The sequence below is a fragment of the Delphinapterus leucas genome, chromosome 1, assembly GCF_059928025.1.
Source record: "Delphinapterus leucas isolate spDelLeu-1000000601 "Yukka" chromosome 1, BTC_Dleu_Yukka2, whole genome shotgun sequence".
Classification (NCBI taxonomy): domain Eukaryota; kingdom Metazoa; phylum Chordata; class Mammalia; order Artiodactyla; family Monodontidae; genus Delphinapterus; species Delphinapterus leucas.
Genome location: NC_143129.1, coordinates 57,338,339 through 57,365,570, shown reverse-complemented (window position 1 = coordinate 57,365,570; position 27,232 = coordinate 57,338,339). Strand labels below are relative to the sequence as shown.

Genomic DNA, 27,232 nt, shown 5'->3' with positions numbered 1-27,232 from the left:
CCCTACTGGTAACCACTAGTTTGTTCTCTATATCTGTGAGTCTGCTTCTTTTTTGTTATATTTACTAGTTTGTTGTAGTTTTTTAGATTCTACATATAAGTGATTTCATACTGTGTCTTTCTCTGTCTTGTGTATTATTTGTCAGAAGCTTCTTTACTATTAAACAACTGTGTGGAGTGTTGGAAAAATTCCAATTTTCCACCAAATTTCTGCTAGTATTCACGTAATTCCATTTCACTTGTCAATCCACCCTTTTATTCAATATGCTTAGAATTCTATCACTGTCTGCTTTTGATAGATGACTTGATGCACAATGTTGAAAAATCTTCAGTAATTGTCAACTCAAAAGTTAACGTGACATATACTGCATGAATAGTGTAGTTAACGGGCTATTCTCGCCTTCATGGGTCCATTATAAAGGGAATTGCTTTGTCCAAGTACCAATTATGTTTCTATATTCATAAAATATTTTTCTAATCAAAAAATTAAACTATGAAAAATAGACATCTGACTATATCTCTTCCAGCCCTTCCAGAATGAGAATTCATTCAGCCTCTCTGCCCAGTTCTGATCTGTAAGCTTCCACCTCGATTCCTCAATTCCACGTAGCCCAGGTCCCACACCAGCTTTCCGGCCATCATACTCGCCCCTGGGGAAAAATGAGAGGTAAGAGGGGAAACTCCGTGTCCAAGTTTTTATTTGTCTGGGAGGGAAATCGATGTTTTTAGCAGACAACTTGAATGTTCACTTTGAAAAAAATAGAGACCCAGTTGCTTGGATACAGCCAGAAATGCATATCATTGAATCTACAGACGACCCGTAGTCATTTTGTCCTTATTTGAGTGTCTAATGTGTTAAGGGGGAAAATGAGACAGCTCTAACACATAACTCACACCTGCTTGGGCTTTCTCTGTTGGTCCTCTGGGTGTGTGTGTATGCATCACACACCCACACATAAGTGTGTAATGAATTGCTTAGTATAAAACCCTGCAACAAACATCAATTCTGTAGATTACCGGGGAGGCCTAATCGGGTTCACTAGCAAAGCAACTTCTATAAAGACTATATATAGTAGGCACATGCCTCCGTAGGCAGTGCAGCTATTTGTTTTTTTAATAGGGGATTCTCATGTTACAAGGGCATCACAGATTACTGAATAATTTATTTAATGGTAGATTATATGGGCTTCACTCTTTGCCAATGAGCTCATACCCAAATGTCTAAAGGAGATAAGGTGAGCAAAAGCTAGAGCTCAGGCTTGGGTGAGCTGTTGTTTTTTTTTTTTTTTTAAGATATGCATAACTGTTAGAGCCATATATACGTATTTTACTTAATAATATCTCAGCTGCATTGTCATATACATAATCGAGGCACCACTTCATTACTGACATTTAGCTAACTCGTAGCAATGCATACAACACATGGCGCTGAGAGATACAGAATAGAATAATAAATGACCTTGTCTGTAGTTGGTGATTTTAACAAAGGACTGTGATCTATAAGGGTATGTCTGTTCTCTATGAAAATATAGGGAAACAGAGGGAGCAAAATTCAATGAAAGGATGTTAGATTTGGAAAATGGAGACAAGAAAAATAGATCTGGATAGGTATCTTTCTGTGAACCTCTATTGTTATCTTTTCAATGATTTGAAATACAAAAAACAATCACTTCCAAGCTTATAGAACTTAAGACATTTTGCCTTGAACGGTATATAGTCCTCAGGTAAGCAGAAGTACCTTGGAACATGGATATACTTTTGTGTCAAGCAAAATTTTGATGAAGATAAATAATTTATTTTAAAAAATTTTAAATTTGACAATAAAGATGGCAAAAGATTTGAACAGGCACATCACGTAGAAGGAAATCCACATGGCCAATAACTGTGGCAAGAGGTGCCTTATTTTTTTTAGTAGTCAGAAATGCAGATTAAACCCAGATGAATATAGAAACATAATTGGTACTTGGACAATGAGATATCCCTATACACCCACCTGACAGTTAAAATTTTAAAGTTTGACAATAATAAGCGCTAATGAGGACAGAGAATAATGGGAACTACCGATAGTGGAACTTTGGATTGAAGCCATGATTTTGGAAAATAGTCACCATTGTCTACTGAGGTTGAAGATTCATACAACCTGTTCACAAGTGAAGAAATGCCACTGTGGGAAAATGCCCTGGAGGTAGATGTATATATGTATCCTGTGCACCAGAGTATATACAAGAATGTCTAGAGAAACACTGTTCCTAATAGCCCCAACCTGGAGACCAGGTTGTCTGCCCAACATAGAAAGGATAAGTGAGAACTAGAGCCACTTGCAATAGCAGGGATGAATTTCACAGACAGAATGTTGAGCAAAAGAAGCAAGACACATTTGGTAGAAAGCTCATAAACAAACAGGCAAAACTCAGTCTGTTGTTTAGGGATGCATAGAGAGAGGGTAAAACTATAAAGAAAAGCAAGGAAATCATTATAAGAAAGGTTAGGATGGCGGTTACTTTTAGAGGAAAGGAAGGATTGTGATAGCAAAGAATACGCGAGACTTCTGGGCACTGGAAACGTTGTATTTCTTGACCCGGCTATGGTTTCATGGGTTTTCACTTTACAGTTATTCACTAAACTGGATATTAATTTTTAATGCACTTTTGTGTATGTATGTTATATTTCACACACACCTGCACACATGTACACAAACTATTAAATACTAAAAGATTGAGATTTGAAAAAAGAAACTTCCTAGTTCAATTTAGTTCCTTTAAAAAATGAACATGTTCAGTTGAATGAACACTTAAAACAATAAGCGAAATCTTATGTGTAGTTTCACATGAGAATTCTACAATGTAGTGCTGGAAAGACAGCCCGAGGAGAGGAAGAGCCCTTTTCCAGCAATCCCTGACCCTCAGCAGCTGTTTCCCTGGGCAATTCTTTGGGCCTCGATCCTCATCTGTAAAGACGATCAGACCCAATTAGAACTCCTCGAAAGTCTCTGGTGTATTCTTGGGAGTTCTCTGTGGGAACTTTAATTTTTTTTAAATAAGAAATTCTTACCGTTTTGATGAGAATCTAAAGAACATGCACGTCACCTGGGTCCTCTGTGTGTCCACTTTAGAGCTGACAGTGCCAGGATCACTCTGTGATTATGATTACGTTGGGGTCCTGATGTGCTGTTTCAATTGTCTCAGGCCACTAAGGTGAAAGCACAGGTGACCCTCAAGAGTAGAGCCTGCGTTTGCCAAGTGACCTCATGGAAGGCTCACAACCAGAGTTTTCACAGGAGTTTGAAGAGACCATGTTGTATGAGATGTGAGTTAGGGGACGATGCCTAACCCCAAAAGTGACTCGGTACCCAGTGACAAAGTGAGGGGCAATTTACTCCGCAAAATCACGCCATCTGTCTTGTTAAAGTAGTGCTGTTAACTTAAGATTTATTGGTTTGCCGTTTGGTTGTCAAAATCGTGACGCTCTTTTGATTTTATAGTTGTAGAAGTTACAAGCCTGTGGGATGCATGCCCAGTTTCATGCTTGTACATATTTAACTAACGATCTTATAAAAGTAATTTACATCAACACTGGAAATCCTCAAACATTTTTTTTTCTTGAGAAAGCACCACATGTCGCTGGAATTTGAGCCACGCTGAACCCCGTGACCTTCACTAACCCTCCTGTGATTCTGTTCCCATTTTGGAAGTCAAGCCCTTTCCAAAGCAAGTGGGAGGGTGTGTCCCTGGTGCAACCTGGAAGCCCAACACCCTCATCTCTAGTCGTGACTCTCTACTGCAGGTGATTTTTCCTCCAGGGGACATTTGACAGTGTCAGGAGACCTTTTTGGTTGTCACAGCTAGAGGCAGGGCCTAGTCAGCAGAGGCCAGGGATGCTGCTAAACATCCTACAATGCACAGGACAGCCCTCCAGAGCAAAGAACTCTCCAGGCCATAATGCCAGTGGTGCCCAGGGTGAGAACCCCTGGTTCTGCTCCCTAGAGCTTTTACTGCTCTGTGTTTGTTCCCAGTTTATCAGGATAAGGCAGTAGTTTTCTTTTATAACTTACCTTTCCTGTTTCCTTCCACGCAGGAGTAAAAATAAGCAAAACAGTGCCTCAGGTGTGAGGTCAGTGGCCTGACCGGCTTGATTTAAGAGTGGAGGTTTGGAGGGGGTCAGCCTTTTTACTGTTGTTGAGGCCACCTTATTCCTGGTCCTCTTCTATGGGGTCCTGGTCCACCACCTACATAGAGTGATCTTGCTTTGCAGGGACCTGATCCCTGATGTTTGTAGCTGGTCTCTAGAGGGACTGTGCTCCAAAGTGATTCCCAGAGGAGCCAACATCACTTCCAGAATAAAACACTGGAAATAATATTTGAGAGCTTCCAACAGATCTGAGGAATCTGGATCAATCTCCAAGGTTGATCTCAGGGTCCCCGTAGTTGTGTTTGTCTACGTGCCTGTAACAGCTGCTGGGGGATGTCTGCCCCGTGGCTATCTATCCCCGCGTAATTCTTATATTTGTTCATACAGAATCTGCTGGCTGTTCCTGGTCCTGTCTCACCTCCCCCCTCAGATATTTAAATCCTTGGGAATAGAGACTTCTGTGTCTTTTGCGGTCACTGGTGCACCCACCCCCCAGCATGCTCAGCACGGTGGCTGGCTCTGTGGTGGTCACACTGTCAGCAAGCTAGGGAAAAAGACCATGTTAAAAACAGGCCAGGGCTTCCCTGGTGGCGCAGTGGTTGCGAGTCCGCCTGCCGATGCAGGGGGCGTGGGTTCGTGCCCCGGTCCGGGAGGATCCCACATGCCGCGGGGCGGCTGGGCCCGTGAGCCATGGCCGCTGAGCCTGCGCGTCCGGAGCCTGTGCTCCATGGCGGGAGGGGCCGCAGCGGTGAGGGGGCCGCGTACCGCAAAAAAAAAAAAACAAACAGGCCAGCTGGGATTATGAGTGACGGTTTCTTGAACACTGTGCCCATCCTCTTCAGTCCTTCTTCTTGCCCATTTGTCGTTCTAGTGACCAGTGTCCAGTCACAAGCAGCCTCTTAATTTTGAAAGCCTTCAAATCTACAGCTTTCTCCTGACAAGGGAACAGCCCTTGGTCTCCGGGCCCAAACAAGTGGATGTGCTGTCACTCACCGGGCCTGGCAGGCTGCCCAAGGTAGAGATGGGCAGGGCTTCTGAGCACCCCTCCGTCTCTACCCTGTCTGGCCTCCTCCCCAGCGCACTCCCCCAGGGTCACAGAGACCGCTGTGGACAGGACTTCATCCAGCCCTGACAACCTCTGATGTAAAGCAGCTGACTGGATGCCTCACATCCTGCCTAAAACCACCCCCCTTTCCTCCCCACCCCCATCCCTTTTTAAAAAGAAAAAACAATTCCTCTGTCTAACGTGTAGTCTTTCGAAAATACAGTGGAGGCACCATGGCTTTAGCAAAACATGGATGCTCCTGTGGTGTGGCAAACAGGGCCTTTGTTTCCTGGCTAGTACTTTAGGGGTCTGCTCAGATCCCACAGCTGAGAGGAGGCTAGAGCTGCCAGGGGTCACTGACAAAACCGAGGGGCACAGACATCTCCACTTGGCACACAGCCCGCAGACTCTCCCCATGGGCTCTTTGGTTGACACCCCTCCCCCTCCTCCAGGTGCCCTCCTCCTGGGTCCTGCACAGCTGGACCCACACCTGCATGGCTCAAGGTGGCTCACTGCAAAAGAAATGCAAACCATAGTTAAGGAAGGAAGCAAAATTGAAGGCCAGAGAAACTGAGCACTGGGGGTAAGGGAAAGAGGCTGGACCACAGAAAGGAAGGCCCATCATGGAGTCAGAGGTCAGAAGTGTGACAAGCACAGCAAGTCATGTTGTAGGAGACAGGTTAGTGGCAAGGGGTCAGGTAAAGTCCATGAGCAATGCCAGGCTGAGGCCTCTCTTGTGGGATCTTGACGTTTTAGGTTTGGGGTAGAGCGAAGAGACGTGATGGCATAGGGATGACTAGGCAAGACTTGACAATCCTTCTGTCCATTTCAGACAGATTTTTTTTTTTTTTTTTTTTTTTTTTGCGGTACACGGGCCTCTCACTGTTGTGGCCTCTCCCGTTGCGGAGCACAGGCTCCGGACGTGCAGGCTCAGCAGCCATGGCTCACGGGCCCAGCCACTCCGCAGCATGTGGGATCCTCCCGGACCGGGACACGAACCCGTGTCCCCTGCATCGGCAGACGGACTCTCAACCACTGCGCCACCAGGGAAGCCCTCAACCAGATTTTAAATCTATTACGTCCAGACTTGGGGGAAAGGGAAGGAGTAGTTGTGATTTTCCCCTGACTTTACCCCAACACAATGATGACCTGGAGCCCAATGTATGACTCTGAAAGGGCAAGCCAGGCTCCGTCGTAGCCAAAGCATAGCAAGCCCCCAGCTCAGTGGTGGAGAAGAGCTAAATGTGGTCCATCCACCTGGTGTGAGCCAGAACCTAATTTTAGCCTCCCATGAGCATATGCAAAGTGGGTCACCAGCTGCCCTGTCAGCCTCACCCAGGGCCACTTCTGTTCTACACCCTGCACCTGTGGGGATGTGCATGTCTCAGTGCTCACCGGCCAGTTCTGAGGCTGAGAACATCCTGGACTCACCCAGGCCTCCTTATTCCCTTGGCAACAGCCAGCTCCTTCCTCCCCTCCCACCCCAGAAGCAAAACCACACTTCCTGCACTTCTGCCCTGGCAGGTGGACCCCATGGGGGTAGGGGCCTCATGGAGGAGGTCTGTGCCCTGAGTTATAAGCAGGGAGAAGGACAGTGAGCCCACTTTCCTCTGTGAGATGGGATACGATCAGGTCAGGAACCCATGGTTCAGTGTGCAGAGCATCCTGGCTCCTCTTTTCCCCTTCCTCTGGCTGCTGGCATTTTGTTCTTGTCATGGTTGATTAGCTCCCTAAGCAGAGGTTAGACAGAGAAAATGAAAGGAGAAAAATGGAGAAATGACAAGCTCTGGTAAAAGGTCTGGTGGGAAAGGAATTTAAAACCAATTAACCAATTGAGATGTCAATTATCCCATCCACTCCCTGATACCTTTGTGGTGTGTAGAGTTAAATGTTGGGTGTAGGCACAAAACACATTTTACACTCATTCACCAATGAGTTCTCTGGCCTTCAGCTTGAAAGCTGGTGAGCTCAAGGTCAGGATGGTCTGCTGGGACCCAGGCCACCAGGTGACACCACACTCACAACCGGCCTGCAGGCTGAATGACAGGAAGCCCCACCTGTGTAGACGGCTGGGGTAGTAGCTGCAGGGAGTATGTGTGATGTCTCGTTGGCACCGCGGAAAGACACACACAGGGATGGGCTGTGGGAGCAGACAGAGTGGAAGAGACAAAGAAATGTCTCTTCCTCCGTCATCCTCTGGGAGAACACCAAAGTCCTGAAACCTGGCCCTGAGGGATGACCACATATTAGAGGACCATCAAGGAACAGATCTGAGTAGTGGGAAGAGGCCAAACACTGAAAGCCACAAGGGCCCCTCTGGCAAGAAGAGAGGATCTTGCTGCCAGGACTCTCAGGCCTAGAATTCTCTGCTAGTGGCCTCACTTCTTTCACCTTATTTATCCTTCCTCTTCACTGGACTATGTCACTCAAAAGAAAATGTGATGCTTAGGGAAACAAGTAAGACAGAGACAGACAAATACTGTATGTTATCACTTACACGTGGAATCTAAAAAAATATGACAAACTAGTGAATATGACAAAAAAAAAGCAGACTCACAGATACAGAGAACAAACTAGTGGTTACCAGTGGGGAGAGGGAAGGGGGGAGGGGAAAGATTGAGGTAGCGGATTAAGAGTTACAAACTATTACGTATAAAATAAGCTATAAGGATATATCATACAACACTGGGAATATAGCCAATATTCTAGAATAACTGTAAATCAAGTACAAACTTTAGAAAATGTGAATTGCTATATTGTACACCTGTAACATATAATATTGTGCATCAACTATATATCAATAAAAAAAGAAAGAAAAAATTTAAAAAAAAATAAAATGAGGTGCCAAGATTTCACTGATAAAGAAGAAAAAAAGAAAATGCAAAGATGGGCTATGCAGTTCCAGAAAGAGTCTCTGTGGCTCCACTAAAGTCAAGTGGGCTATGAAACTATAGGAAATGTCAAAACAGGTGCCAAAGGAGGAAGTAAATCTCTTCTGAGTAGCTGCTAAATTAAACTCTATTCATCTATGGGATGTGGGGTAGAATTATCTCCCCCATTTGAAATCCAGTTTCTACCCTGCCTGTAATGGGCCATCCAAGCCACTGGCCCTTTAGGAGAACCAGCTTGCTCTCTCTTAAGGGGTTGGCCTGAAATCATTTTACAATAGAATTCACACCACTGGCTGAGATCCTACCCAGAAAACAAAGTCTCTCCAATTTAATACAGCAAACATACATATACCTTTGATATTTAGCTGGTGACTATCTGGGAACGTGGAGTTACAACTCAGGTCACCCACCTTGAGTACCACACAATAGAAGGAGAGCCCTAGCAGTGTGAGCAGCTGGGGAGCAGCTGAGAACAACCTGGGCACCATCATTCACTAAACCACCCTCCAAACCAAGCTCACAATTTAAGTCAGCCCGTGACTGAGGAGTTGACGTGGTCCCCTCTGATGAACCCCACCGATAAACCACTGTTCCCACCACCATCACCCTCCTTCCTGCGATCTCTGGCTTTGCTGGTGGGAGGGCCTGGAGTGGGTGTGTTATCACCACCGCAGACTGCCTTTCGCCACATGCAGCGCTGCCACAGACAGTACCAAGCAACGGGAGAACTGCCAGACACCACGGTTTCTCTGGCACAACTCAGAGAAGAGACTCGACGTTTTTGCTCTGTATGGACCTGGGGTACGCTTAGAGGGGGAGAGGAGATGGCCTGGTTGTTCCCTGCTAAAAGGGATTTCCCAGAAAGTCATAAATCCGAGAGACAAAATCAGCTGGCACTCATGGAGCTCCTGCTACGGAAGACTGCAGAAGAGAGCTCCTGAGGGCAGCAGGTTTGGGTTTCCTGGTGTGGGGACTGAGGCACAGAAGTAGGTCTGTCTGTCTGTCTGTCAGAGAAGAGTGAAGAGGGCAATCCAAGAATAACAACATGAAGGGGAGGAAAACCTAAGAAATATGCCTTTGAAATGACTGTTTCTCTTTGGAAACCATAAAAGTGAGTAAATCACATTGTTTGGGTCCCAAGTGGTATGGCTTCATCCCCTATCCAAGGATGTGGACCAGTCATGGGCCATGCATGTGTGAAGTCAGGGAAAGGAAAATGTCACACTTCTATGGCATTTTACAGCTGCTTTTACCCATGTGGTTGTACCTGATGCTCACAGCAACCTCTGAAGTGGACAAGAATTACTATCTTCATTTCACAGATGAAAAAAATGGAGTCTAAGAGAGATTAATTGACCTCTTGAAAGCCACACTCTTTCTACATGGCAGAGCCTGGATTAGAACCTGGTGTTCTAACTTTAAATTCAGGGGTCTTGCAGCTATGGCAGTGGTTTTTAAACTGTGTACCCAACAGAGCATCCTGGGACAGGAAGGGGATCCTGGCATCCCCAGTCCCCACTCAGACGGGAGAAGCTCCAATTTTGTTTGCTTTATCTGTTGGTGTTCCATTCAAGATTTTGTGTGTAAAAAAGGGGTTTGATATAGGTTGGAAATTCACTGCCATGAATTTCTGCCATGATCCTTCCAGTGGGGTCTCAGCCTCAGGACAAGGAGTCCACGTGGAACACGTACAAGGAACCGAGGGATGGAGATAACAGCTCCAGAGGCAAACTCCCCACATGCGCATGCTCGGCACTTTAGGTCTTAGGGAGCTAGAGAAAGAGCTGAAGCCTGTCAACTGGGGAAGTACTTCCTGGCTGCACATCATGGGGTGCTGCCTGGTCAGCTTTGTGGGTCTTGTCCAGACAAATCTAAAGCCCTCAGCAGACTCTGAGTCACAGGCTGTCCAAGCTTAATCAGCTGTTGCAGCCTCATGCCCGGTAAACAATGCTTCTGGGCTCCTCCATGCCCAGCCTCCAGTGAAATGCATGCTTATCCCGAGGGTTGCTGGGGAATCACCTAGTCAAGGGGTGAGGCCACTCAGGATGTCTGAACCCTCAGACCTCCCAACAGTTTGCCTTTTTCTCCGAGCTCTTCTTTCATACGACTGTCTGCTCTCTCACTGCTGTTCTGATCTTTCCAGGAACCCTGCATTACACCTGCTGGTTTCAGCTTCTCTAAACAGGATCTGTTTAGAAACAGCCTCCTACTTCTCCCCAGTGTCCCACTTGGCAAATATTCTTGCTTACCAAGGGCCTTCTGGAGCTGTGTGGAGTTGGGCAAATCATTTAAGGTTGGGTTTTGACCCTTTAACCTGGCCTATAAAAAGCCTCCTGCGAGATTTGCCTAAGGCCTGACTGCTGTCATCACGGTTGATGGACCTAAATACATCCATTTGTTCAGATTTTACAAAGCCCTTACAGCTTGCTTTTGTCATTTGTTTTCACATCTCTCTCCTTAAACTACATGTGACAGAAAGAAATCAGACAGACCTGGGTTAGAAGTCCAGCTTTGGACTTACTAACTGTAGAATCTTAGACTAGCTACTCAACTTTTCTGACCTTCCTTTTCCTCATTTATATAAAAGAGATAATACCACTGCGCAGGGTTGTTGTTTTGTTTTTTTAAATGAAGAATAAACGAGATAAAGAATCCTGTACAGTGTTTGGCACAGGGTCAGATTTAAATAGATGCTAGTGTCTCCTTCCTCCTTAAGGATAAAACCCAAAATTTATCCACATTTGTTTCCCCCAAATCTAGCACAATGACTGGCACATAATATACACTCAGGAAGTGTTTGTTGGCGTTGTGAATGAATGAGTGAATCAAGAGGACATATATGAAACTGATAGGACAGGCCACAGGAAGAGTTGCCAAAACTTGTTGAGTCCCGTAAAACAAGTTATAGTATTAGAATTTGAGAAGTGAGAAATGTACCCTAAAGAGGTAATCAAGTGCTCCAAACTGTACTTACAAAGATGTTCATTGTTGTGTTCTTTATAATAGTGAAGTTTTTGAAATAACCTGCATGTCCAACAAAAGGGACAGGGTACATTAAGGTGATTTAATGTAATAAAATACTAGGTACCCATTTTTAAAATGTAGATTTAGAAGTATTATGCTATAAAAATAACAAAAACATATTTTTAGGTGAAATGGTATGTTATAAAATTGTAGTCATAAAATTATCTGTATTTCAAAAGAAAGAAATACTTTCAAGAATATGAAAAGACTGGTTATGTCTGGATGGTGGAATTACACTAATTTTTAAAATATATGTTTCAATATTGTTTGACTTTTTATGAGTCTCATTTTTATAATCAGGAAAAAAATTTTCTTTTGGAAAACCAAAACGTACAAAGGGTATAACAATCGGTGGGTGACGGTTGTTTTGTTTTTTGTTGAAAATGTCAAAACCCAGTATAAACTCGAGACTCAAAGTAAAATGTATCTGGAAACCTAATATGACTGTAGGAAGGTCGAGGTGTGGCTGTTCCTTGAGAATACCTGGGACCACATCTGTCATACCGCATTTCTGGGTGTTGGTATCATTCCTTCTACTGTAGGCCAGCTTCCTCCCCACAGCAGGAAACACCATCTTGATGAGCTCTGAGCTGCTAGTCTCCACCACAGAGAGGAAATGGGCACTGTGCTCTATGGTCCTTAGGTCATAAATTCCAAAGGTACACTGCAGTTGGCCCCATGGGCCAGCTGTCTGTCCTTTATCCAGCCACCGTGCCCAGGGTGTAATGGGCTCTATAATTGGCCCAGCTTGTGGCCCGCTCCCACCCTTAGGTCCATCAGTGTGACCCAGAAGGCGGGTCCTGTGAGAAGAGCTTCATTAATGGGTTGAGAAATGGTTGTCCTCTTCCCCCTGCACTCTTCTGATGTGAACTAATATTTCCTCAGAGGTGAGGAAGAGAAGGTAGGAAGTTCTGAGTGCGTTGGCTTAATTTTTGTTTTCAGAGGAGGGCGGGGGAAGACCGAAGGTAGAGGGGTGGCCAGGGTTGGATCAACAGTTGTCAGTAGCAGAGGCAGTGAGTGAGCTTCCCTGATATGTCCCTGTGCTGGTGCACAGAGTCATCTGAGTTCTCAAATAGCTTATGGCTCAACCCAAGGGCTGAATGGTGGGATAGAGGCATCAGCTTTTGTTGTTCTCATTACCTGACCTCTCTTCCTGAGCACCTTTCATCACTACCTCGTTAAGCTGGGAGAAATATATCTTCTAAAGAATGGTGGATTTTCTTAGAGTGTGTTGCATGAAACAGCCAGAGTTCAAAAAAACATTCAGTGGTTTCCATTCCTCTGTGCATTCCCTGCTGCACTTACTTACTTTGGAGATGATAATTTAATTTCTTTCAAAAATAGAGTGGCTGTGTCCAGAAAATAAACATTTTTAAATGCAGTAGGATCTCATGATATCATAGCTCACTGTTACAATTCAATTTGGAATAAGGTATTTGGTTGAAATGAGATCACTGCACTGTGAGTGCCTGATGGTCAAGAACTATACTTATGTCACCTCTGAGCCCTAGCTCCTAGTGCAGTGGTGGTCCACTGTAGGTCCTTAGAGGTTAATGGTACTCAGAAGTCGCATGGTTCATTCTTAACATATTTGTTTCTTTGGGTTTCTATTAGTATTTTTTTCTTCCAGCTTACATTTTTTGTGTCTATTAAGGATGCCACACATTTCCCCAAATGTGGTTCCTGCAGTAAACCATTTTCACAGGCATGTTCTTCCTCTGAGTCTTTGAGATGATGTTCCCTCTACCTTGTTCTCCAGCATTTCCCCACTTAATTCATTTTTGATCTCTTTACTCATCCTTGACCAAGATAAGACCTAGTTTCCCCCCAAAAGAGAGGCTATTTCGTCTGCCTTGGGTTGGGCTCGTTGTTCATTTGAGCACTGGCTGAATCCTCTTCTTTTTTTTTTTTTTTGAATTTTTGAATTTTATTTTATTTATTTTTTTATACAGCAGGTTCTTATTACTTATCCATTTTACACATATTAGTGTTTACATGTCAATCCCAATCTCCCAATTCATCACACCACCACCACCCCCGCCGCTTTCCCCCTTGGTGTCCATACATTTGTTCTCTACATCTGTGTCTCAATTTCTGCCATGCAGACCAGTTCATCTGTACCATTTTTCTAGGTTCCACATATATGCATTAATATACGATATTTGTTTTTCTCTTTCTGACTTACTTCACTCTGTATGACAGTCTCTAGATTCATCCACATCTCTACAAATGACCCAATTTCATTCCTTTTTATGGCTGAGTAATATTCCATTGTATATATGTACCACAACTTCTTTATCCATTCATCTGTTGATGGGCATTTAGGTTGCTTCCATGACCTGGCTATTGTAAAAAGTGCTGCAATGAGCATTGGGATGCATGTGTCTTTTTGAATCATGGTTTTCTCTGGGTATATGCCCAGTAGTGGGATTGCTGGGTCATATAGTAATTCTATCTTTAGTTTTTTAAGGAACCTCCATACTGTTCTCCATAGCTGCTCTATCAATTTACATTCCCAGCAACAGTGCAAGAGGGTTCCCTTTTCTCCACACCCTCTCCAGCATTTGTTGTTTGTAGATTTTCTGATGATGCCCATTCTAACTGGTGTGAGGTGATACCTCATTGTAGTTTTGATTTGCATTTCTCTAATAATTAGTGCTGTTGAGCAGCTTTTCATGTGCTTCTTGGCCATCTGTATATTTTCTTTGGGGAAATGTCTATTTAGGCCTTCTGCCCATTTTTGGATTGGGTTGTTTGTTTCTTTAATATTGAGCTGCATGAGCTGTTTATATATTTTGGAGATTAATCCTTTGTCCGCTGATTCGTTTGCAAATATTTTCTCCCATTCTGAGGGTTGCCTTTTCACCTTGTTTGTACTTTCCTTTGCTTTGCAAAAGCTTTTAAGTTTCATTAGGTCCCATTTGTTTATTTTTGGTTTTATTTCCATAACTCTAGGAGGTGGGTCAAAAAAGTTGTTGCTGATATTTATGTCAAAGAGTGTTCTTCCTATGTTTTCCTCTAAGAGTTTTATAGTGTCTGGTCTTACATTTAGGTATCTAATCCATTTTGAGTTTATTTTTGTGTATGGTGTGAGGGAGTGTTCTAATTTCATTCTTTTACATGTAGCTGTCCAGTTTTCCCAACACCACTTATTGAAGAGACTGTGTTTTCTCCATTGTATATCCTTGCCTCCTTTGTCATAGATTAGTTGACCATAGGTACATGGGTTTATCTCTGGGCTTTCTATCCTGTTCCATTGACCTATATTTCTGTTCATGTGTCAGTAGTACCATATTGTCTTGATTACTGTAACTTTGTAGTATAGTCGGAATTCAGGGAGTCTGATTCCTCCAGCTCCGTTTCTTTTCCCTCAAGACTGCTTTAGCTACTCGGGGTCTTTTGTGTGTCCATATAAATTTTAAGATTTTTTCTTCTAGTTCTGTAAAAAATGCCATTGGTAATTTGATAGGGATTGCATTGAATCTGTAGATTGCTTTGGGTAGTATAGTTATTTTCACAATATTGATTCTTCCAACCCAAGAACATGGTATATCTCTCCATCTCTTTGTATCATCTTTAATTTCTTTCATCAGTGTCTTATAGTTTTCTGCATACAGGTCTTTTGTCTCCCTAGGTAGGTTTATTCCTAGGTATTTTATTCTTTTTGTTGCAATGGTAAATGGGAGTGTTCCCTTAATTTCTCTTTCAGATTTTTCATCATTAGTGTATAGGAATGCAAGGTTTCTGTGCATTAATTGTGTATCCTGCAACTTTACCATATTCATTGATTAGCTCCAGTAGTTTTCTGGTGGCATCTTTAGGATTCTCTATGTATAGTATCATGTCATCTGCAAACAGTGACAGTTTTACTTATTCTTTTCCAACTTGTATTCCTTTTATTTCTTTTTCTTGTCTGATTGCCATGGCTAGGACTTCCAAAACTATGTTGAATAATAGTGGTGAGAGTGGACATCCTTGTCTTGTTCCTGATCCTAGAGGAAATGCTTTCAGTTTTTCACCATTGAGAATGATGTTTGCTGTGAGTTTGTCATATATGGCCTTTATTATGTTGAGGTAGGTTCTCTCTATGCCCACTTTCTGGAGAATTTTTGTCATAAATCGGTGTTGAATTTTGTCAGAAGCTTTTTCTGCATCTATTGAAATGATCATATGGTTTTTATTCTTCAGTTTGTTAATATGGTGTATCACATTGATTGATTTGTGTATATTAAAGAATCCTTGCATCCCTGGGATAATCCCACTTAATCATGGTGTATGATCCTTTTAATTTGTTGTTGGATTCTGTTTGCTAGTATTTTGTTGAGGATTTTTGCATCTATATTCATCAGTGATATTGATCTGTAATTTTCTTTTTTTGTAGTATCTTTGTCTGGTTTTGGTATCAGGGTGGTGGTGGCTTCATAAAATGAGTTTGGGAGTGTTCCTTCTCTGCAATTTTTTGGAAGAGTTTGAGAAGGATGGGTGTTAGCTCTTCTCTAAATGTTTGATAGAATTCACTTGTGAAACCATCTGGTCCTGGGCTTTTGTTTGTTGGAACTTTTTTTTTTTTTTTTCAGTACGTGGGCCTCTCACTGTTGTGGCCTCTCCCGTTGCTGAGCATAGGCTCCGGATGCGCAGGCTCAGCAGCCATGGCTCACAGGCCTAGCCGCTCCGCGGCATGTGGGATCTTCCTGGACCAGGGCACGAACCCATGTCCCCTGCATCGGCAGATGGACTCTCAACCACTGCGCCACCAGGGAAGCCCTGCTGGAAGATTTTTAATCACAGTTTCAATTTCATTACTTGTGATTGGTCTGTTCATATTTTCTATTTCTTCCTGGTTCAGTCTTGGAAGGTTATAGCTTTCTAAGAATCTGTCCATTTCTTCCAGGTTGTCCATTTTATTGGCATAGAGTTGTTTGTAGTAGTCTCTTAGGATGCTTTGTATTTCTGTGTTATCTGTTGTACCTTTCTAATTTTATTGATTTGAGTCCTCTCCCTCTTTTTCTTGACGAGTCTGGCTAACGGTTTATCAATTTTGTTTATCTTCTGAAAGAACCAGCTTTTAGTTTTATTGATCGTTGCTCTTGTTTTCTTTGTTTCTAGTTCATTTATTTCTGCTCTGATCTTTATGATTTCTTTCCTTCTACTAACTTTGGGTTTTGTTTGCTCGTCTTTCTTTAGTTCTTTTAGGTGTAAGGTTAGATTGTTTATTTGAGATGTTTGTTGTTTCTTGAGGTAGGATTGTATTACTACAAACTTCCCTTTTAGAACTGCTTTTGCTGCATCCCATAGGTTTTAGATCATCGTGTTTTCATTATCATTTGTCTCTAGGTATTTTTTGATTTCCTCTTTGATTTCCTCAGTGATCTCTTGGTTATTTAGTAACGTGTTGTTTAGCCTCCATGTGTTTGTGTTTTTTACATTTTTCCCCCTGTAACTGATTTCTAATCTCATAGCATCGTGGTCAGAAAAGATGCTTGATATGATTTCAATTTTCTGAAATTTACTGAACCTTGATTTGCGACCCAAGACGTGATCTATCCTGGAGAATATTCTGTGTGCACCTGAGAAGAAGGTGTAATCTGCTGTTTTTGGATGGAATGTCCTATAAATATCAATTAAATCTATCTGGTCTGTTGTGTCATTTAAAGCTTGTGTTTCCTTAGTAATTTTCTGTTTGGATGATCTGTCCATTGGTGTAAGTGAGGTGTTAAAAGTCCCCCACTATTATTGTGTTACTGTCGATTTCCTCTTTTATAGCTGTTAGCAGTTGCCTTATGTACTGAGGTCCTCCTATGTTGGGTGCATATATATTTATAATTGTTATATCTTCTTCTTGGATTGATCCCTTGATCATTATGTAGTGTCCTTCCTTGTCTCTTGTAACATCCTTTATTTTAAAGCCTATTTTATCTTATATGAGTATTGCTACTCCAGCTTTCTTTTGATTTCCATTTGCATGGAATATCTTTTTCCATCCCCTCACTTTCAGTCTGTATGTGTCCCTAGGTCTGAAGTGGGTCTCTTGTAGACAGCATATATATGGGTCTTGTTTTTGTGTCCATTCAGCGAGCCTGTGTCTTTTGTTTGGAGCATTTAATCCATTCACATTTAAGGTAGTTATCAATAGGTATGTTCCTATTACCATTTTATTAATTGTTTTGGTTTCTTTTTGTAGGTCCTTTCCTTCTCTTGTGTTTCCCACTTAGAGAAGTTCCTTTAGCATTTGTTGTAGAGTTGGTTTGGTGGTGCTGAATTCTCTTAGTTTTTGCTTGTCTGTAAAGCTTTTGATTTCTCCTTCAAATCTGAATGAGATGCTTGCCGGGTAGAGTAATCTTGGTTGTTGGTTCTTCCCTTTCATCACTTTAAATATATCATGCCACTCCCTTCTGGCTTGTAGAGTTTCTGCTGGGAAATCAGCTGTTAACCTTATGTTAACAAGGAGTTCCCTTGTATGTTATTTGTCATTTCTCCATTGCTGCTTTCAATAATTTTTCTTTGTCTTTAATTTTTGCCAGTTTGATTATTTTGTGTCTCGGCGTGCTTCTCCTTGGGTTTATCCTGTATGGGCCTCTCTGTGCTTCCTGGACTTGGGTGGCTATTTCCTTTCCCATGTTAGGGAAGGTTTTGACTATAATCTCTTCAAATATTTTCTCTGGTCCTTTCTCTCTCTCTTCTCCTCCTGGGACCTCTCTAATACAAATGTTGTTGCGTTTAATGTTGTCCCAGAGGTCTCTTAGGCTGTCTTCATTTCTTTTTTTCTTTTTTCTTTACTCTGTTCTGCAGCAGTGAATTCCACCATTCTGTCTTCCAGGTCACTTCTCCGTTCTTCTGCCTCAGTTATTCTGCTATTGATTCCTTCTAGTGTATTTTTCATTTCTTTTATTGTATTGTTCCTCTCTGTTTGTTCTTTAATTCTTCTAGATCTTTGTTAAACATTTCTTGCATCTTCTTGATCTTTGCCTCCATTCTTTTTCCAAGGTCCTGGATCATCTTCACTATCATTATTCTGAATTCTTTTTCTGGAAGGTTGCCAATCTCCACTTCATTTAGTTGTTTTTCTGGGGTTTTATCTTGTTCCTTCATCTGGTACATAGCCCTCTGTCTCTTCATCTTGTCTATCTTTCTGTGAATTTAATCCTCTTCTTATTCACATTTAAATGTTTATTTGGCCACCTCATGTGGCTTGCGGCATTTCTGTTCTTCGACCTGGGATTGAACCCAGGCCCTCAGCAGTGAAAGCACTGAGTCCTAACCATTGGACTGCCAGAGAATTCCCACATCCTCTTCTTATTCCATAGATGGGAGCACGTTCATGGGTATAACTCCCAGCCCACTACAGGCAATTGTCGTGCTCTCGCAGTGGATTTAGTCCAGATTCCCAGCAAAAACATTGCGCTGGAAGATCTGCTGTTCCTCAGGCTATTTCCTTTTGCCCCATAACAATATAACACAAGTGAGATTATATTTTCAAGATGCACAGAAGAATTTTAGTATGGCATTATCTACCTGTAGACTTACATGACTCATCCCTGAACAGCCACTGCAGTGATAGTATACTGTAGCATGTTTTCTTTGTACTGACACTTGATAATCATTGAGCACTGAGGGGAACCAAAAGAGTGTCTTTCCTTTCCTATTTAGCATAAAGAGCTATGGGAATGAAGGAAGTCCACTAAAAATCATGGCAAGTCTGGCACCATCTATCCCATTTCCATAGCCATATACCATTACTACAAGCATTATTTACTTTGTTTTTCAGTATGAAATCATTTTTCAGTGGCAAGTAAAGAGATATGTATCAACAGTGCCTTAAATGAATAGGACATTTGTTTTCATTAAACAAGAAGTCCGGAGGTATGGTCTTAGGGGTGACCTGAGAGCTCAACTGTGTTATCAAGGGCTCAGGATCTTTCTCTCTTTCTCACTTTGACCTACTAGGCATATTGCTTTTCATGATTATTCTTATTGCCTCTTGGACTTAATGTGGCTACCTCTGTTCCAGCCATCACATCCATCTTCCAGATAGGAAGGGAAAAAAGGATGGCAGCAAGCTTTCCTTCAAGTCTGTCCCTTTTATCAGAAAAGCAAAATATTTCCTAGAAAACTCCCAGCCAACTTTTATTGTGTCTCATTGGTCTCAGCTGGTAACATTTCACTCCTAGCAGCAAGGGAGGATGGGAAAGTATTCTTTCAAAGAGAAATAGTACAACCATGACTGGACTGAATTTATCGATCTTAATTTATTCCCTGAGTCAAGCTACATTGCTGCTACACACCACTGACCTCCACCATCATTCAAACAAAATCAGTGTTGTGTTAGCCATGACTGCTGTCAGTCAAGGGCAACCTTGGCAGCGTATTTTTGGCTGTGGCGGTGATATATAACTGACCAATTCCTAAGATAAAGGTACTTTGAATATAGTGAAATGATGTATGATTTTGATCACTGAAAATGAATGTGGAGTCAGTGGAACTGAATATTATCTAATATTACATATTTAAATAATGACAGCATGGCTATTGAACTCGAGAAGACTACAGAGACATCAAATCAAATAATGTTTATACAACCTCCCTTTCTAAAAGCAAGTAATTTCAGAACCCAATATATACGGAATTATAAACACCATTTGCACTGGTTGTTCAAATTTCTCCAAGTAAGTAAATTCTGAGAATCATATACTTCAAAGAGCCCTTTCTAGTCAACATTTCTGCTCAGTTCAAAGTGAAAGGTATTTCTTGGGCTGTGGCTTCCTCCACCCAAGCCAAGACTGCAGAGACTCATTGCCTACTCCTGTTTCTTCACCCTCCTATTACTGTCTCACAAGCTCATCCCTTAGTAAAGTTGATTTTGGCATTAGAGGTCTTCTCTTAGTTCTCACAAGGTGAAAGGTAGGGAGTTCAGGTGATGGACCATCCCAGATTGCTTAGGACTGATGCTTCCCTGGGAAGTAGGTCTTTCAATGCTAAAATCAGGACAGTCCTAGGCAAACCAGAATGGTTGCTCATCATAAGGGCTATCACCAACATGAAAAGGCATGAGGGAAAGGGGGTTTGAGAAGAAGGAAGGAAAGGGAGGGAGGACCTGGGAAGTCATGGCCATTTAACCCAACTCTAAATTGTATGGCTTTTCTTTCCATTTTGATAACTGGGGTTCCTGCACAACAACTCACCAGTGATACTTGAACTCACCATTTTTTCAAGTTCTTTACTCTTCCAACCTGTACATAATTGCCCATCTTTCACCTCCCGGTTCTATGCCATTATTACTACTTTTCCCAGTTCCTGTTCCCATTCACCAGATTCAGTGGTATTATAGGTGAATGCTTTGAAGCCCCCTCTGCTCCAACACATAGCAATAATAGACCACATATACAAGAGAATTTTGAAAGTCATAACCACACTCAAAAATGAGATACATATGTCCATGGTCCTGGAATTGAAATGCCAAGTGTTGAGTAGAGGCTGATCTGGAAGTAAGTAATAGGAACTGCAAGTTTGGCTTCGGCAGATACACCACAGGGGAAAAGTGCTCCACACAAGGCATGGGAACCATAGTCATGCTCAGAGCTCACGACGAGAAACCAGGGCAGGGCTTCCTTGGCCTGTGAAGTGAGCCTGGAAAACCTGCTGCTCACCAGTGCCAGGGGTATAGCTTAGTGCCTTTGGAACCAGGAAAAAACTCAAACCCCAGAAGGGGGGTGCATAGAGAAAAAAGAAAGGCATTGAACATATTGATGATCATGTAAACCCAACTTTAAAATGCATGAAGAAATCTTACACCAAGAAAGATAGCCAATAAAATCAATAATTGGAATGAGTTTTTTTCAGAAGAAAACAGAATAATAAAAAATTCTGAAAGACTTGAAAATATATACATTTAGAATCCTTTAAGAGATAAATGAAGGCATTGCATATATGCCACTGATATATTCTGCATTGAAACAGAAATGAAATAAAGATTAGAAATTATGAAAAAATAACCATTGAAAAAATTTTAAACTCAGTAGGATAAATACTAAGCTACACATAGCTGAAGAGAGAATTAACAAATTGGAATTGGGAGGAATTCACCCAGAAGGTTACAGCTCCAAAGGGGTCATCCAAATAAGACAGAGAATGTCAGGTGCTGTGGTTATGGACTGGGGGCTCAGGAAAGGCTTGTCAAAGAAAATATTTGAGCAGTGACCTGACCAAGTAAGGATGTGAGTGACGTGAATGTAAATAACAATAAATCAAATAAATCCAAAGATGCACAGCGGTAATAATACCTAGTTTCCAGGTTGCTGTGAGGATTAAATTAAATAACATACATAAAAGCACACGTCCAGTGCCTGACACATAATTAATAACGAATGTTACGGAGCTGTACTTCCCTTCCTAAGAAATTGAGTTAATAGAATAGAATTTATACTTCTGCCTCCATATGAGGGGGCCTTTTGCTACCTCTGCTGGAGCCCCAGCATCATTCCCAGGGGACTCAAATTGGCTGATGATTTTTGGATCAAATAATGGTGGATTTAGCTCTTTGTGACAAAGTGGCTGGAATGCTGTCAGCTGTCCATATGCCTGTTTTCTCCCTCTGCTTCTCTCCCTTGAGAAAAACTCTATTTTCCCCTCTAGCATTAACTAAACAATCCAGTCACGTCTAAAATATAGAGATGACATTTTAGTATATCCAGGGAACATGGCTAGTAGTTTCCCTGCAAATCTCAAAATTTTATCAGTGCAGCTCTAAGCATTTCTCGCCATTATGTCTTGTCTGGAGCCTCAAAGAACTCCTGACAGAGGTCACGAAAGCGGGAGAGACAAAGCCACCCTCTTTCTGAGCAGGGAGCCTTTTCAACGGGCAGGCCCCTGATGGAAACATTCCCTAATGAAAAGAACAAAATAAGACTGCTTCACAGCGAACAGCAACAGAATGTTCCATTGGACAGAGAGCAGCTTCTTAGACGTGGGAATCTGAAAGACTGGATTGCATTCAAAGAAAATGCCCCCAGAGTGATAAAGAGCAAGTCCTGGGGGCTCAGCAAGAGTCACGATTCCGTGCTTTAAAGGGAAAGGGGATTCCCTGCCAAGGCCTGGGGCGGGGGTGGGGGGCGGGGGCGGGGGCGGGCCTGGGTATCCTAGGAACTGAACTAGGCTGGGATGTCGGACTCGGATGATCCAGGACATTAGGTGGAGCAGCTTCTCCATCTCTTGAGCAAAGCAGAAAAGGGAGGCTGTGATGGACCTGAAAGGAGAAGCTGCAGGTGTAGAGTGTGTGTGTGTGTGTGTTTTTCTAACCAAAGAGAGAAAACGTGTCCCGCCCTCTCTGAGTCCTTGGTGAGGAAAAGTCCTTGATTTAAGGAGAAAGAAGAAGGAGAAACATCCCTTTCTGCTGCAGCTAAGACTGCTGTTTGCGCTCAGTTCCAGGGGGCGAGGCAGGCTATGGGACATTGGGTAGTGGTCCAGGAGCTCCCCTCAGCATCTCAGTCCTGCCCTTGCCAGCACAATTGTCCCACGCTAGCAAGTCTGTTAAAAAGAAATCAGTCTTCCCCTTGTTTACTTTGAGTTCTTTTTTTTTTTTCAAAAACTGCACATTTCACCAACTATGAATTATTTTAAAAAATAATAAAGAACTGAGCGTTTCAACTTTGGCTTTGTTGGAGGTAAATATTCATGCTTGGGATGGGAGAAAATAACAGGAGTTGCAAGGATAAACAGTAGGATTTTAACATCTCCACACCCCATGATGCAGATATCCTCTGATATCTTCTGAAGGAAAAGGAAAAAAATCTTAATTTCACGTCACATTAAAAACAAAACAGGGACTTCTCTGGTGGTCCGGTGGTTAAGACTTCGCCTTCTGGGTTTGATCCCTGATTGGGGAGCTAAGATCTCACATGCCTTGTGGCCAAAAAAAGCACACCAAAACATAAAACAAAAGCGATATTGTAACAAATTCAATAAAGACTTTAAAAGTGGTCCACATCAAAAAATCTTTAAAAAAAATTTTTTTTTAAATCAGATGTTTGTGGGAATTCCCTGGTGGTCTAGTGGTTAGGACTCTGTGCTTCCACTGCAGTTGGGCAGGGGTTCCATCCCTGGTCGGGGAACTAAGATCCTGCAAGCCACGCGGCACGGCCAAAAAAAAAAAAAAAAATCAGATTTTTGGGGTGAGATTAGAGAGAAAATTATTGCACACCCACAAAGTGAGAGTGTGATGTATGCATGTGTATAAGCAGGGGCTCTGTATCATCATTTTGGTGGTCTTCACACAGGTATAGATGTTTTGTTTTCAGTGTGCTTGCCCACCTCTCACACACATACAGCTTGAAATGCATCTCTAATCAGATTTCAGTCTCTATGGTAGGCAGGTAGGAGAGCCGTTAAATAGAGGAAACTTCAAATTGAGAGTGGGGCATTGTTCAGTTATCAGTATTTATTAGGCAGGGTCTCTGCATTGCGGCAGGCTCCGTACACATCTTTTGATTAAATTAATGCAGGACACCAGAACAGCAAGTGTAAATGGATTTGATTCCTTTCCTTAGGGACAGTCATTTGCTGGTAACCCATAATCATGCCATAGAACCAGTTGCCTGCTCACAGAGACGGCCATAGGGTGTATGTTTGAGTAATACAATGAGTCCTAGTTTCTCAGTTAAATCCTTTTTAGACCTAGTTCCTCATTCTAATTGGAAACACTGTATTGATCTATGTTCTTTCCTTGTACTTTGATACATATAGTTTTTTATTTTTGTTTTTATTGAAGTTTAGTTGATTTATAATCTTGTGTTAGTTTCAGGTGTACAGCACAGCAAATCAGTTCCATATATATACATATATATATGTGTGTGTGTGTGTGTGTTTGTGTGTGTGTGTGTGTGTATGTATATGTCTGTCTGGCTTACTTCACTTAGTATGATAATCTCTAGGTCCATCCATGTTGCTGCAAATGGCATTATTTCATTCTTTTTTATGGCTGAGTAATATTTCATTATATATATATTGTGTGTATATATATATATATATATGTGTATATGTGTGTATCTATATACACACACCACATCTTTATCCATTGATCTGTCAATGGACATTTAGGTTGCTTCTATGTCTTGGCTATCGTAAATAGCACTGCAGTGAACACTGGGGTGCATGTAGCTTTTTGAATTATGGTTTTCTGTGGGTATATGCCCAGTAGTGGGATTGCTGGGTCATATGGTAATTCTATTTTTAGTTTTATAAGGAACCTCCATACTGTTCTCCATAGTGGCTGCACCAATTTACATTCCCATCAACAGTGCAAGAGGGTTCCCTTTTCTCCACACCCTCTCCGGCATTTACTGTTTGTAGACTTTTTGATGATGGCCATTCTGACCAGTGTGAGGTGACACCTTATTGTAGTTTTGATTTGCATTTCTCTAATAATTAGAGATATTGAGCATCATTTCATGCACCTTTTGACCATCTGCATGTATTCTTTGGAAAAATGTCTATTTAGATCTTCTGCCCATTTTTTGATTGGTTGTTTTTTTAAAACTTCATCTACTTTTTAAAATTAACTACTTTTCCTCATGTGATCCTCCAAAAACCATAACCCCTTGTGACATCCAGGAGAGTATCCTGAGGAATGCTGATAGCTCAATACTTTTAAAGAGTCTTCTAGACCACAAACCTTCACAGTCTCTCTTCCTATTCCTCAGTCTTCATACAAAAGGCCTTTGTTACAGACCTAGAACCCAAGCCCTGGTGTCCATAATTCCCAGAGTGGGAGATGTGGAAAAAGGGAGGTGGGGGTGGGAGGAAAAAAAAGCACCTGTTCAATATTATAGAGCAAAATAACAATTCTGACAAACTAGAAATTAGAATTCACTGGTTCTGAGTAATATTTTTGAGAAGCATTTTTAAATTAAATCTGAGTATATTGAACAACTGTGTGTAGGGATTTGTTTTATGTAGTGGTAGTTAAGTGTGATCATATAAAGTGCACTTAAAAAGAAAACGTGGAGCAGAAGCAATTTATCTATTGAATTTAACTAGGAATATTCATTTGAATGGCTAATAATTTGACACTAGATGGGAAAATTACTCTACTGTGCCTCTTTTTGTGCGAGACTCAAGAATCGTCATCAGTTGTCCCCAATTCCTTGTCTCCTGATGAAATCAACAGTGAGTTTAGCAGCTTCTCTGTTATTGTAATTCAGCTACTTTCTTTCTATTTTAATCAGAGCAGATTACTTTTGATCAAACTAGCATCTGTGGATATAATCTACATTGTATGACCTCTTTTGGTTAATGAGAACTGGTTCGGTCTATTCATCTTATGTTTGTGCAGAGCTAATTTGTCTTTGACTAATATTCTTATGCTAATTATATAAGTACAGTTGGCTCTTTCAGACAGTTTCTATTATGAGAGCTCCTGAAACTACAACACAGAAGAAAGAATAACATGGAGCAGATATGTAATTAGGGAGATTATGAAAATCCTTTCCCAGGTATCAAAAATGTATCTGAGTTATAGGAATTTTGGTCTTTGCATTATGATGCCTGTATCCTCTTCTGGGCCCAGGTGATCCTTCAGTTTCATGGAGTAAAATCTCAGGTGGGTACAGGGGCCAGGAAGATAAGGTAAATGAGTAAAAAAGACAGGGTTCAAGTGTTTGTGTCTGTGTCATGTGAGTGAGGGCCAGAGAGGCCTGGACCCTAGAGAGCGCTTGCTCCCTCTGAAGGAGGCTGCCTGGCTCCTTGCCGTGACACCATAAGGGAATGCAGCTCCGTGTGGCCAGAGAAGCCAGAAATCTGGGCTTGAGTGAAGTGTCCTGATTTTTGAGTGGCTCTTTTTTTTTTTTTTAAAATACTGAGCTGAATCAAAATTTATCCGAGGCTAGGACCCAGCAGGCTGCCATTTTGTGACCCCTGCTCCATTCCATACAAAGGTCATTTCAGGAACAATCTGCTTAGAAATGGTCTATAAATTAGCTGGAGTATCCACCAGGTGGCAGGAAGAGGTAGACGATTTCTCCTGCTTGCCAACCTTTCTAGCGTCGAAGATTTCTGTGGACCCATCTGGAATCTTACAAAGCAGCTGTCCCCTTGTTCCCAGCAACAACCACTGCTCGCCAAATCTTTTATTTATTTATTTATTTTGCGGTACGTGGGCCTCTCACTGTTGTGGCCTCTCCCGTGCGGAGCACAGGCTCCGGATGCACAGGCTCCGGCCATGGCTCAAGGGCCCAGCCGCTCCGCGGCATGTGGGATCTTCCCGGACCGGGGCACGAACCCGCGTCCCCTGCATCGGCAGGCGGACTCTCAACCACTGTGCCACCAGGGAAGCCCTCCCCAAATCTTAAAACAGCCAAACACTGAGGAGACCACCTCCCTCTTTCTCTATCATTATTAGACACAGATATGCCCTCTTTCTCTATCATTATTAGACACAGATATGCCGGAAAGCAGAAAACATACACCACCACCACAACTCACCACCGCCCCCTCCCCTCCACCTCACCCTCACCCCAGCGGCCACTGGGGAGCCAGTCTGTGGAGCATGAAAGGCAAACAGCCCTGACCCTGCTTCCTCCTTTCTCTGAGTGTGAGGGCACTTGGTATGAGGTGGAAAGTCGCTGAAGATGAAGGATATCCGTGCCCCGGGGTTGGTTTCTGCTGTAACTGGGAGCAAACAGGCCACCTGGGCAGACAGCTGTTTTCACATCAAGGCCCGGGATTGAGTATCATCACGGTCTACTTCATGCCAATACCGGTGTTTGAGGCCTGAATTCCTGATCCCCTGCCTGGCCTTGCCCTTTTTCGGCTCTCAGCTGTCCTGTCTCCCAAGCTGTGTGCCCCTCCTGCCTCTCAGGGTGGTTTGACCCTTATACCATTGGTCAAATCCATAGCACACAACCCCAGCTGGCCCTTTACCCAACAAAGACTCCCTATATATCTCCACCTCGCCTTGGCCCAGACTCCCCTGGCCCGGCCCAACCCTCTGCTCCCAGCTTCACGCAGGCTCACCCCACTCCATCCTCTCCATCCTCTATCCACACACTCAAAGCTGTGCTGCTGGGAGTGTGCTGCCCCTCCCAGACCCACCTCATTTCCTCTCCTCGGAAGGCCCAGGGCTAAAGGCAGCACACAACGTAAATCTGTGACTTGAG

At 42.5% G+C, this 27,232-nt stretch overlaps 1 long non-coding RNA gene across 2 annotated transcripts in view; it reads left to right on the top strand.

The window, feature by feature from the left end:
- The window catches only part of LOC111165682 (uncharacterized), a 144,552-nt gene that overhangs the window by 38,581 nt on the left and 78,739 nt on the right, over nucleotides 1-27,232 (top strand). Inside the window, exon 8 of one of the 2 annotated variants that reach the window (XR_016395100.1) lies at nucleotides 527-666. This is a non-coding gene — a long non-coding RNA (uncharacterized LOC111165682). Of the gene's footprint in view, nucleotides 1-526; nucleotides 16,718-27,232 lie in introns of those variants that run through there. The other variant, XR_016395099.1, reaches the window with a different exon arrangement.